The 13,247-nt window shown below is 34.9% G+C and overlaps 1 protein-coding gene and 1 non-coding gene across 3 annotated transcripts in view; one reads left to right on the forward strand and one right to left on the reverse strand.

The window, feature by feature from the left end:
• Positions 1-13,247, forward strand: part of NRG3 (neuregulin 3) — a 1,117,732-nt gene that overhangs the window by 954,498 nt on the left and 149,987 nt on the right. The gene's annotated exons all lie outside the window — the stretch shown is intronic.
• Positions 4,559-4,661, reverse strand: LOC125995463 (U6 spliceosomal RNA). Its single transcript, XR_007490985.1, has one exon. It is a non-coding gene; the product is annotated as a U6 spliceosomal RNA (small nuclear RNA).

Genomic DNA, 13,247 nt, shown 5'->3' on the forward strand with positions numbered 1-13,247 from the left:
TTTTACTTTTAAATTTGGTTTTGAGTTTAAAGTTCCCAAGCTTTGTTTATCTATGAAGCTGTTTATTCTTCAGACCTTAATGAAAATCCTTCTGTGTGAAGATCTTGTTGAGCCATTCATTTAATTGATTTTTATTTTCACTATATCCCACCATTGTCTTTGAGCTTGAAGGGTTGCCTCTGATAAAGCTACTGTAAATATTAAGAATGCTCCTTGGTATACATTTTCCCTTTTTTCTACCTATGGTTTGATCATTGTGACTAGGATGTGTCTTCGGTGCTTTTATTTGGGACTCTTATAGCTGATACTCATTGGACACCCATGATGTGGGTACATGCACTCTTATCTATGGAACTCCTCAGCAATGATATATGTTACTCTTGCTTCATTGTTTTCTTCTCCTATCTCTCTGAGACACCAATGGTTATTATGTTGTTTCTGTTGAATTTATGTCAAAGTTTTATTGGTATCTTTCATTTAGGTTTTATAAATAAAACATCATTTATTTTGATGTTTGTTTCTATATTCTGCTTTCTTATTTTAGGACTCTTCCATGTTTTTCTGTTGTCTGGAGATAAAGATATAGCTCATCTTCTAGCTCACTGATTCTGTCGTCAGCAGCTCTTAGTATGCCACGAGGCCTTCATTTTCATTTTGCCTACCAAGTTTTTCAGTCCTGATATTTCTGTTTGAACATGTATTATTTCTTCAATCATATCCTCTTGAGTCTTATTGGCTGTCACTTCCATGGTTTCATTGAGTTCCTTGAACATTTTCAACATTTGCTCTCTAGAGTCCTTATCAGAAATGCTATATGCATCTTATCTTATATCCATATATGTTATATGGATCTTCATTCACAAAGCATGGTGGACGTCTGCATTGCTTTCCCATTGTGACCTTTGCAGTGTGTTGTTGTTTTTATATTTGTAAGTTAGGCACATTTACTAGAAGAAATACACAGCCAAGGAACAAAGCAGAGTGGCTACAATATTTTGGTGATGCACTGACTGGTGTGAAAATAGCTCCTTTAAATCAAAGTTGATTCTGTCTGCCTTATTTTATTGGGACTGTATGGCTAAAAGACTCCTTTCCATATCCTGGAGTTTTTATTTTCCTGGAGTCACACTATCCTAGATTGAAAAATGGCTCTTTTCAGTCTGTGTTACACAGTATGTCCACCGCATTACCCTGGTTCAGTGTGAGACTTGTTTTTAAAAGGCTAGCCATTCAGGATCAAGCAGAATGATAGTGAACATATAGAATAACTTCTTTATTCACAAGGTAGTTTATTATAATCACAAAGTCTGTAGATAAGATTTAATGATAGGTTACTGTGCCGGTACCTTCCACACTTGAAATCATTGGTTACATTTTCCAGTACTACTCTGTTGTATTAATTGTTAATTATAAAGTCGTTGCAGTGGATGGTTGGAAGATGATGGATGAATGGGGCGTTTCTCGGCCAGCCCAGCTCCTGTAGACCCTACAGCAAGTCTGTAGGTATTACGGTGATGGCGTAGAAATGACCCATAGGCAGTCAGTTGAAGTAAGGAGACAAAGTTTTATTACAAGGACCTAACTGCCATGTGCATCTCACATGGTTTCTAAGCTTCGGAACCTCTCTGCACCCAACCTGTGGCTCTCCTCTCAGTGATGCTTCTTTCTGCCGAGTCTTCTCTGCTCCCCCCTGAGGCAACCCCTTTGTTACCTCCCATAGAAAGATAGACAGGAAGTTGGGGGAGGAGTTACACTACCCCACATTTTGAAAATGCACACTGGGGAACACCTTGATCGTCAGTGCCAGAAGAGCAAAATATTTTTGCACCACAACCAACTGTGTGTGATCCCTTCAACTAAAATGAGTGACTCCAGTCTTTGTAACAGCAACACATAGACAATAAAAAGAGTGTAACTGGGCAGAATAGATAGCACAGCAGAAGGGCATTTGCCTTGCACACAGCCCATCCAGGATATAAAGTGACTCGTCCCGGCATCCCTTATGGTTTTCCATGCCTGTCAGAAGCGATTTCTGAGCACAGAGCCAGGAGTAACCCCTAAGCACGCTGTGTGTGATCAACCCCCCTCCCAAATGGGGCTGTAACTAATTAAATGAATAATAAAATTTTGAGGTCTGGAGTCATAGGATAGTAATGAGTTGAGAGTAGGATTCTTTCCTTGAGTCCAGCTGACATAGATTCAATAATATGCACTTCATATGGTCCTCTTAGTGCCACAAGGAGTGGTCCTTGAATTAAGAACCAGGCTTAAGTCCTGAACACCACAGGGTATGAACCCCTCAAAAAACCACAAAACCAAAACAAATAGAATTTTAGGTGGGGGGATAGCTAAAGTGGTAGAGCATATGTCCAGGCATCAACAAAATAGCATAAAACCATCAGGTTCTGCATCTTTAGGTTAAGCATCACAGGAAGATGCCTCAGTCGAATAGATATGTCATGGCCCCTGTAATAAAAGGAAGAAGAAAATTACCCTATTATATCACTGAATAATTAATTTTGTTTTACAAAATTATGTTTCATATGTTTCTATATGTTTCATCAAAAAGCAAATGGCCTCATAGATACACAACTATAGTTTCAAGCAAGCAGGACACTGATAGTATTTGAGACATTCATGTGTGTTCATTACCACTTACTTATATAAATATGACAAACATTTTCAACTCTGTTGATAATGTTTGAGAACTAAAACTATCGTGGATTATCAGAATATTCAGAAAACACTATTAATTTTAATTTATTTTATTTGTGATTAAATTGTATATCTAATTATTGTGAATAAGTGTTCGCACTGAAGGAAAATTATGTTTTTATTGTCATACCACGTTTTAGCAAGGATGACAAGGTAGTGAAAAGTGTGTTTGGCTTTTCCTGAGAGACTCACAATTGCCATAGAATAAAGGAGGTTCCACTTACACCCTGTGATGATGGTGATTAGTTAAGACTTTTCAAAGGTTTTTTTTTTTTTCTAGAAAAGGTGTTATTTTGAGATACTGTTTTATCACATTATTGGGATGGCTTTTAGTCTTGTCACACATCATTAGATATAAATCCATAGTAGCTGAACATGAGACAACTAATTAAAGAATAGTTTTATTCTTGCTGGTAAAGATCTAGAAATACAATATGTAAATGAAAATCTGATAAAATATTAGAATTAGGGTACAATATTAGATACATTTCATCTTTTAGTCAGTCATAAATGTTTATGATCAAGTCTAATATAGAAAAGTTTAACACTTCCGGTACACAATCTCTTTTTTGCTTATAACATTGTCATTTCCTTCCCAGCATCCATACTATTTTACTGTTGAAACATAGTCTTTGAAATAATTTTAATATTTGAAACGATAATAATAATTTTCTATGTATACTTGATAGAACAAAGTTTCCATTTTACTTCACTCAGCGTTTTCCCATTTTAATTTGATGGAATTATAACTCTCTAGAACATTTGTTGCTGCCAAGGTCCTAATTGATTGGTGAACACAATTGTCAAGGGAGGAAGTCATCATCTCAAAATGTGTGTTATCCTCTTGCCTCTCCAAATGTTCATAATACCTTTCCAACAACTTATTTTTCCTAATTATGCTCAGGTTATTAAGAAGGCATCTGCCAAGATACATTAAAATAGAGATATTATAAAAATTAAATGATAGACCAATTTTATTTTGGTTACATCCTGATCTATTTGTTTTCATTATACTTGTTAAATAATAATTGCATTTTTCAATAAGATCTATTTGAACAAATAGAGTGTCAGGTCTTCCACGAAGTGATCTGACAGTCTTTGAACACTTATTTTATGCCTAAATATTTATTTATATTATATTAGCATCTCATAGCAACAAAATTAACTATTATCCTTATTTACCAAAATAAGTCTCAAAAGGTACCAGCCTTTCAAAGGATATAATTAAATGTAGCAGAGCTAGTGTTTGAACACAAATCTGTGTGACTACAATGCAGTTTTTTTTTTCTAGGCTTAGATGTTAAAGTGTGGTTGATACAACATTAGGAACATTAATATCACCAGGGAGCTTATTAAAGATAAGGAGTCAGGAGCAGCACCCCGCCAAACTGCATCAGAGTCACCTCTTTAATAAGTTCCCCTGATGACACCAATGCACATTACTGTGTGAAAAATGCTGATTTATATAACATGCTTTGAAAGCAGATTCTCAACCTTATTTTCTCTTTAATATAATTACAAAGTCAATTATGTGGCAAGCTTTAAGAAAATCAATTTTATTCCCACAAAACACATCTTATTTTTGTATAACTAGTTTGGGATCTCTTAGTACCATCTCATCTAATTATTTTCTTTATTTAAAACTTTCCACAGACTATGTCTTTTATTCTTAATCTCCCTAAATATATTCTAATTGTCTTCCACAACTTGAGCCTTTGGATTAGAAGATGCAATGTAGCTGGTGTTTTTTCTGTGTTTTGAGTGTATCATTTGTGATTAATTAGAAATATCTGCACATATTCCAAATTTATTTCCAGATACTTTGAATATGGTGTTGTTTTTTTTTAATATGGAATGCTTCACTAATTTGCATGTCATCCTTGCGCAAGGGGCCATGCTAATCTCTGTATCGGTCCAGTTTTAGTAATGTGCTGCCGAAGCGAGCACACTTTGAATATGTTTTAAGCATAATTATTTGTGTGCATGATGTAAAATATCAACACTGCATCAAGTAGTTATTTTTAATAAATGTCTTGAGATTATACTCACTTTAATTTTTCATAGCCTATAAAACATACTTCTTATTTACACTAAGCATCATTCACCTAAGTTGAAACACACTAAACTGCTTTAGGGTCATTTTGCTAAATGTTCATAAAATAACTCTTGATAGTGATTTAATTCCTAAATCTATTTGGACACAATATTTTCTTATTCTTAATTGCTTATTATTCTTTGTGGGAAAATATATATATTTACTTAATATAAATTTATATTTATATATGTACTTTATAATATGTGTGCTTAACATTTTATGCACAGACATATAATATTTATATAAATAAATAAGTACAACTCTAGTGTATACAAAATATATTACAGTGTATATATATTTTAGTTTATTTTGTTTTATGGGCCACACCCAACAATACCAGAGCTACTTCTTGTTCTCCACTCGAAATCATTCCTAGAAGTGCCATGGAGACCATAGGGGATGACAGCAATTAACCCATGTCTGTCACATTTAAGACAATATTTTCTACATGCTGTATTATCTCTCTATCTCAAAATAGTTTAAGAAGAAAACTGTTTTAGAATAAGCAAGTATTATATTGAAGCTCTAATACATATTTAAGAAATGCTTCTTTATTAGTCACAAGTAATACATTTTTGACTAGTAATAGGTAAGCTTTTAAAACAATTTAAGGTCATACAATCCAGGCCATAAGAGCTGAGTTTAGTTTAAAACTATTACTTTTAGCACAGCAATAGGGCATTTGCCTTGCATGAGATTGACCTGGAATGGAAGTTGACCTATCCTCAGCTTCCCATATGTTCCACCGAGCCAGGAGATATTTCTGAGCACATAGCTAAGAGTAACCCCTCAGGATCATCTGGTGTTCCCACCCCCCAAAAAAAAGCCCTATTACTTTTTATATTCAGCTAAAATGTATTTTTCTTCTTTCTTTTACCTTATTGTTAGTCTTATTGTACTTTTGATAAAATAAGGTACAATTATTAATACTTGATAAAATAAAAAAGTTTCTGTGCCCCATAGAGTTGAGAATATGATGATGAATTATATTTTACATGCTAAACTTCATGTTTTCATGATACTTTAGAGTGTAAATATGATGAAGGTTGAGACTTAAGAGATAATGGCAAATAAATAGCCTTGAGAAGTGGCAAATTATTGTATTTGTCTAGAAAAAGCAACTAAAAAGAGGCAACAGTGATACAATTGGACATGTTATGTATAAAAGAAGAGAAAAAACAAGGAAACATCAGCAAAGTATTACCATCCCTAGTAATTGTCAATATTAATTCTTCACTTCTGCTAGTGTCTGTACATATTGACTCAGCTACTTCACTTTATGTGAGTGTGGAAATAGCTATTTTTACAGGACACTAGATTAGAAGCAACAGCTGAAGTTTGAATTCAAGACTTGTGGTTTCTATCATATTTTCCTACTTTTCAGCATTAAATATAATATTAATATACAGAATACCAAATGTGTATCTACAAAATGTGACTAAAGATAATACTGTGTTTTAACAGTATTTAAGCTTAGCATAAGAGTTTTTATTAAGACTATTGGTAACACTATTGTTTTGTCTCCTGAGATCTAAATAAACAATCTTTTGAGGGGACACATCTGGTGATGCTCAAGGAGTACTCCACACCCTGTGCTCAAGGATCACTTCTGGCAATATTCCACAGTATTCATAAATTTTTACATATGTCTCCACAATATGTGGCTTGTTTATTTTTTATTGTTGACATTTTATTTCATTGTTGACATTTAACATGAGTATAAGTGCACAGCAGAACACTGGGAGAAGTATATGTGCGAAGTGAATATTTAGAAGTTCTTGAGCAAGTACAACCAAAATTTTCTTTCTTTTTTTTTTTTTGATAATCTCTAATTTCTTTTTTTTATAAATTACCTTTATTTAAATACCGTGATTACAAATATAATTGTAGTTGTATGATTACAGTCATGTAAAGAACACCCCCCTTCACCAGTGCAGGATTCCCACCACCAATTTCCCAGATCTATCTACTCCCCACCCCACCCACACCTGTACTCGAGACAGGCTTTCTTTTTCCCTCATTCATTCACATTGTTATGATAGTTTTCAGTGTAGTTATTTCTCTAACTGCACTCATCACTCTATGTGGTGAGCTTCATGTCATGAGCTGCACCTACTGAGAAGATAGAGGGAAATAAGGGTTGGGACTGAGGCAGTAAAATATTAGAAATGAGATTTGTAGGGCAGTATCAAGGTCACAATACAAGATGGATGTTATGGATATATAAAATATATGTATACAATACTATCGATATGAAAATAAGGAGAAAAAAATTCCAGTGACTGTCCCAACATAAACCAGTACTAAAACGTACCACACTCCTCCCAAAGTGCATTTCCATTAGTGTAGGGAGAGGTAGGGGGGAAGCCTGAGGACCACTAAGAATTCACCTGAACCCACTTCTGGCCATCTGAGCTGGCACCCAGGGAAGGCCTGGAGTCAGGGGAAAAAGACAAGGATGGCTGGGGGCCTGCCAAGCCTCCCAGCACTCCCCAGGCCAGGGAGAGGGCTCCGGTATGGGGCCTGCCCAAACCCCACACCTGGCACGAGCTGGTCTCCAGAATCAAAAAAGAAACCGGAGGCCAGATGTCTGCCCGCCCTCCTCCCCATGCACCTCTCCCCTGGAGTTTAAAAAATACAATGTAGTTACAAGAATGACAAGCAGGTGGATCAATGGTGAATATTCTAATTTTGATTGTGCTTATGTGGATAAGTCTATTGTTTTTATTTCACAATTACATTAATGACAAAACTTTTAGATTAATTAATCCCTGAGTTATAAAACAAAATACACTGGTAAATAACTAATGGTAAATGTTAATTGGCCATTAATTTAGCCATAGAACTAAAAAAAATGCAAATCCTTTTCTTTCTTACTGCCACAAAACTATGTTCACTAACAAACTTCTGTTAAGCTGACTTTAAAGTAGTTAGATTTAAATTGTCTCATATTAATCGAGTATAATTTAATGTAGCAGACACTTCCTTCTGAGTACTCATAACCAAGTAGTTTTCAAGTATATTAAAATGCAACTTTATAAGTTCTATTTTCATTAATCACTAAGTTATACCTAATTTTATTTACTTTGAAAAACATTCATGAATTATTATGTGTTATAATTAACAAGATAAGATAATAAATAAAATCATAGAAAAATGGGATTGTTTGTAGGTGCATATAGAATTAATTTTATAACATATTAATCACTGTAATAAAATACCTGTTTTTCAATATTTTTACTTCCAGATTTAAGTTAATTTATCAGGTAGTTCAGGGTATCAGTTATAAACATATATTCATTTCTTCCAAATGAAAGGTTGACTTCCTTTGAATTTTTTTCTGTATGTGATTTCTTATTAAAGAATAGATCAAGATGATAAAATAAAGTCTCCCTTGTTCAGGCTATATCTGTCTTGTTTTGCTAGAATTTTTGTGGCTATAATATAATAAATAAGTTTGGAGACGTATGCTAGAAGAGAAACAAATTTTTAATATTTTCAAAGATTGATGTAATGATAAAATGATCCAATTCTACTATTTTATTCAAGCAACGTGTTTGTTTTGATTCCATCTCCTTTCTTGTGGTCGAATTTTATTTTATTTCAAGCACTATCATTGTCACAACGGTCCCTAAACTCATCTAAAAGAAGAAGTCACAAAAAAAGCTGCCATTTCCACCCTACCATTTAATTCACTTGCCCTACAGTCACAGCTCTTTCTCTACCTTCTCTCTAGCCCTCTTGTTCTTTTTTTCATGCAAGATCCTGTTGGAGACTCGTGAATCGTGAATAACTGTTGTGGTCTCCAAGCCTCTCCCGCGGGTCGGGTTTGAGGTCCCTGGGGGGCCGCAAGATCCTTGTCAGAACAGTCCATTTTTTGCTTGTTTATTGTCTTTAATCCATCCTATACACTTCATCCAAACCATCATGCTTCTTATCTAAAGATTCAGAGCCATAAATTGAATTACAAAACTCTTTCACTGGGAAGGCCAGAAAATAAACAGATAATACAGTTGAGTGAGGTATTTCCTTTTTTCTCTTATCTTAAAACATGCATACATGTGTACATGTACACAAACACATGCATACGCACATTCTTGGTCTTTCTCTAAGGCTTGCTGAATCTTGGACCTGAGAGATAGTACATCAGGTAAGGTATTTTTCCCTGCACATAGCCAACCTAGATTCGATCTCCATCACCCAATATGGCCTCCAAGCATCCCAGGAATAATTTCTAAAGACATAGCCAGAAATATCCCTTGCACACTGCAATGTGTGAATAAAAAATAAACAAAAAATCCTCAAAACAAAAAGACTTGATGAATCTGTTTTGATTTTTGTTGCACACCCAACAAAACTCTCTTTACTCCTGGTTCTGCACTCAGGGTTCACTCATGACACATAGTCCGTGCCCCATGTATGGGGTGTTAGGGATCAAAACCCAGTTGGCCACATGCAAAGCACACACTCTTATCCATTGCCTTATCTAAATAAGTTTTGAAGAATATTTCTGGTGACTCATATACTCGTTAAACACAACAGTTGTGCTTCTAAATAATCCTGTTTAGAAACCCAGCTCTGTAGAGGGAACAGAATTGAAAATCTTTGAGTCAGGATTTGCAATAATTGTACTAAATACTAGAAGAGAACTGAGTAGGCCAATTAAATTCTCTCCATGTTCCCATTCTAAATTAGAAATAATGGTGGTATTTATACATAGTGACAATGCAGGAAATGATAAAATCATGCAGTACACTTCCACTTGGGGCTGGAAATTATCAAATTAAATGGAGTTAGTAGAAGAATGATAAAATGTAGATGGTCTAATTTATTTGTGTTAAATATCAGAATTCCAGGAGGAGGGAACACATGATATCAAAGAATAGATACCCAGATTACACTTGACCCTACATTATAGAAACAACAGGATATAAAATTAATAAAAATATGGGTCAGCGGTTGGGGAGTAAAAAGAGATGAACATGAGATAACAGGTGTATGGGTCAGCTGCCTCAGAACTTTGGTGATGTGGAGATGTGGTATTTTTAGATAAATGAATTACAGAGTCAATGAAAATTAAATCTAAATGACAATAATCTGACTCTAAATATGTTCCTTTTGTATTTAAACCACTGTGGTTTACAAATTTATTGATAGTTGAGTTCTTAGGCATACATTTTAACATGAAACCCACCAACAGTGTCAAACCAATATCAGTGCTTCCATACTCTGTTATCTCCCAACTTTTTCTTTCCTTCTTCACTTCCTGCCTGCAACCTTGGCATTCAATAAAATTTAGTGGTTGCAGCTTGGATCTCTTGTTTTAAATATCACTACATCTGTGTTTGGATGCATATAAAAATTTGCCTGTTAAGGAGGAAGACTTTGGTAGAAGGGAACTTGGGAACATTGGTGGACAGAAGTTGACACTGATGATGAGATTGGTGTTGGAACATTGTCCATCTGAAACTCAACTATGAATATTATGCAAATTACATTATTAATATTTAATACTAATTTAACATTTATTTTTAAACTCCACAAATTAGAAACTGTACCAACTTATACTCATCAGTGCTGTGCAAGCAAAAGTTTTAAAAATGACATGTGAAAGCTGATACACAAGAGTGATATTGAGTCCTGCTTACAATTTTGACCCAAACAATAGATTTTTAATTTTTTATTTTTAATTATGGGAACAAAGATGCAAAGAAAGAGGACAAGGTAAAGTTACAGTGGAAGGACAATCACCCATAAGCAGAATTCTCAGTAGTCCCATTGCTGATATCTTAACTTTGAACTTTCAGCCAAAGAATATTAAGAAAAATAAAACAGAACCCATGTACTATTACTTTGTCCCTCGAGTCCCCAGATTGTAATACATAATATTTCTTAGCAGCACACAAAGCAATCTAAAGCCATAAAACTTATGTAACTCCTTAAACATTGAAGGCAAAGTACTTTTTTACATTTCCATTCACATGCATACTAGTTTAAGTTAACCTCAAAAGTTTAAGTGGGTTGTTTTTCTTAAGGATTAGAGACAAAGGAGCACAGAAAAAATGGTGTTAGAGTGGCAATTATTGTTTGCATAGGCCTACCAAAATATGAGGAATAGGGAAAGGAAAACCTTGGCCTAAATACAAGGAGACCCTACCCCTGAAGTTTCCTGGCATAAGACCAACTCTAGGCTCCAGGCAAACTAGTTTGTCCAATCTAGGTCATTGTCTGTAGTGCCAATACACTTTTATTTTTTACACAGTCTCTGTTGTTGGTATCATGTTTCTGTATTAAAGATCCTGGAATTTGCATATCCTACATTGCAGTCAGGATGGTGCAGAGTGTCCTCTCGTTTCACCTCACAATTAAAGGGCAATGCAGAGAACCCTGTCCTGTAAGCAGGTCGTTGTTGTCAAGTCTTCTTAATGTTAAGGGAAGTCTCTTTTGAGCAGGTCGATGTCAGAGCAGTGGTAGGGTCTTCCCTGGTAGAGGATTGCTTCCAGGTGTTGTTATAAAAAACCTTGGATGTTTCGTAGATAGCTTCCCTGGTTCAGGGGTGAATGGAGAATGCTCATTCTTCTGAGGCCTGTGCCAGGTCATTATGTCAATGTTCAGGGTGTGAGGTCCCATTGTACTACAAGATTTGTGTGTACTGTGCTGCTTTTTAAATAATTCCCCATTGTCCATGTTAGCGTGTGTAAGGCAGAATAATTCTTCTGGACACTAATTGTGGGTGAAATTTGTGGATCTGTCTTATGATGAATGGATGTGGACTCTAGGCTATTCAGCCTAGAAAGGAATGGTAAGTTCTCTAATTACAAAGGAGGCAGAGGTCTGATGTGGAATCCAGTTTAGGATGTAGAGAGGAAGTGTTTTGTAGACCAGCATTCCAGCTGGAGTGTGCAGATTGATTCAATCAGTTCTCTAACTATTTGACCTGGGGTCTGGACTGCTTGATTAGGATTCTGTCTCACTGGAAACACAGACAATTGGACCTTGACGACAGAACTTTCTCTGAATCTGTTTTCCTGCATCTGGGAGCAATGTCTACTAAGGTCTTTTGTTTTTGGTGAGAAGCACAAAAAATTTATAACAGGCATGCAGAGAAAAATCAAGTAATTTATCTCTCTGTCTTTCTGTTCCTTTCTCCCAATTTTTTTTGTTGAAAGTTTGAGAACCACATTTGGCAATGTTCATGGTCTATGCTCATGAAGGGTTTGATTACATCTATATAGGTACTTGGCCTAAATGCACAGTTTTGGGAATCCACATAGGTCTGGCTACTATTTTCCATCCACACTAATGAATCTTCTATCTATTTAACTAAAATTGGCAAAACGACCAGGTGATCAGGTTAGTAGAGCTGGCACAAAGCTGGCACAACACCATGTGTTGGCAGCCATCTATTGGCTATCATTTTATTTCTCTAGTTTTTGTTTTGTAGTAATACCTATTAATTTTTCTAATATCTATTTTCATAAATAATTATTTACAGACATTTTGTGGGTATTTTTGTAGAAATACAAAGAGGATCTATGTTCCAGTATATAGCATGTTTTAAAGTCTAGTTCTTGGCTTAAACAAATCAGTAGGACCTCAATACTAGCCAAATAGTGGGATCATGTATATGGGACCTAGGAGAAATTGTATGACCTTGAATATCTGTGGATGTAGCTAGACTGGCACAGAGCTGACTTTGTTTTGTTTTCCTATGAAAGATAGCTCACTATCACCGAGTTGGGACAAAAGGAGACTTTAAATCAGACTTAGAGAATACAAATGGCTAACATTCAATTCTCTTCCACGAGTTGCCTTTGATTGAAGTGAGTTAATGAAGGGGTCAACTAGAATTCTGCATTTGATCAATGGGTAAGCCTCTGGGCCTCAACTCAGAATATTCATATATTCAAAAGAACCAGAGGTGTCTTTGAGGCTCTTGTTACAAGTACAGCTCAACTTTTCCTTCTTCTCAGCGATTTTGATTGATTGGTATGCAATACTTATATTATAAAATATGTCCACAATGTGATCCTTTAAAGTGTAATACTTCAGAGTTTTAGTGTATTTACAAAGGTGTGACACTATCAATCATTTCATTATTTATGATAATTATTATCTCTTCACTCTAATAAAATAAAACAATCAAAATTAAATTTTCAGGCCTATTTGCAGTTGTCCTTCAGTGTCCATGATTTTCTCCGTAACAATCACAAGTTTCTCTACAGATTTTCCTATTCTGGTAATTTAATATATGCAAAATCTTGCAATATAAGGCCTTGCATCTTATTTTTTTTACTTTGTATACTGTTTTCAGTCTTCATACACAAAATAATATAAATCACCATTTTGTTCCTTTTGTCACTAATATTTTATCACAATTATATGCCATACATTGTTCATATTTTCATCAATGATTGCATATCAGAATTGTTTCTTA

The sequence above is a fragment of the Suncus etruscus genome, chromosome 17 (genome assembly GCF_024139225.1).
Source record: "Suncus etruscus isolate mSunEtr1 chromosome 17, mSunEtr1.pri.cur, whole genome shotgun sequence".
In the NCBI taxonomy this organism is placed as follows: domain Eukaryota; kingdom Metazoa; phylum Chordata; class Mammalia; order Eulipotyphla; family Soricidae; genus Suncus; species Suncus etruscus.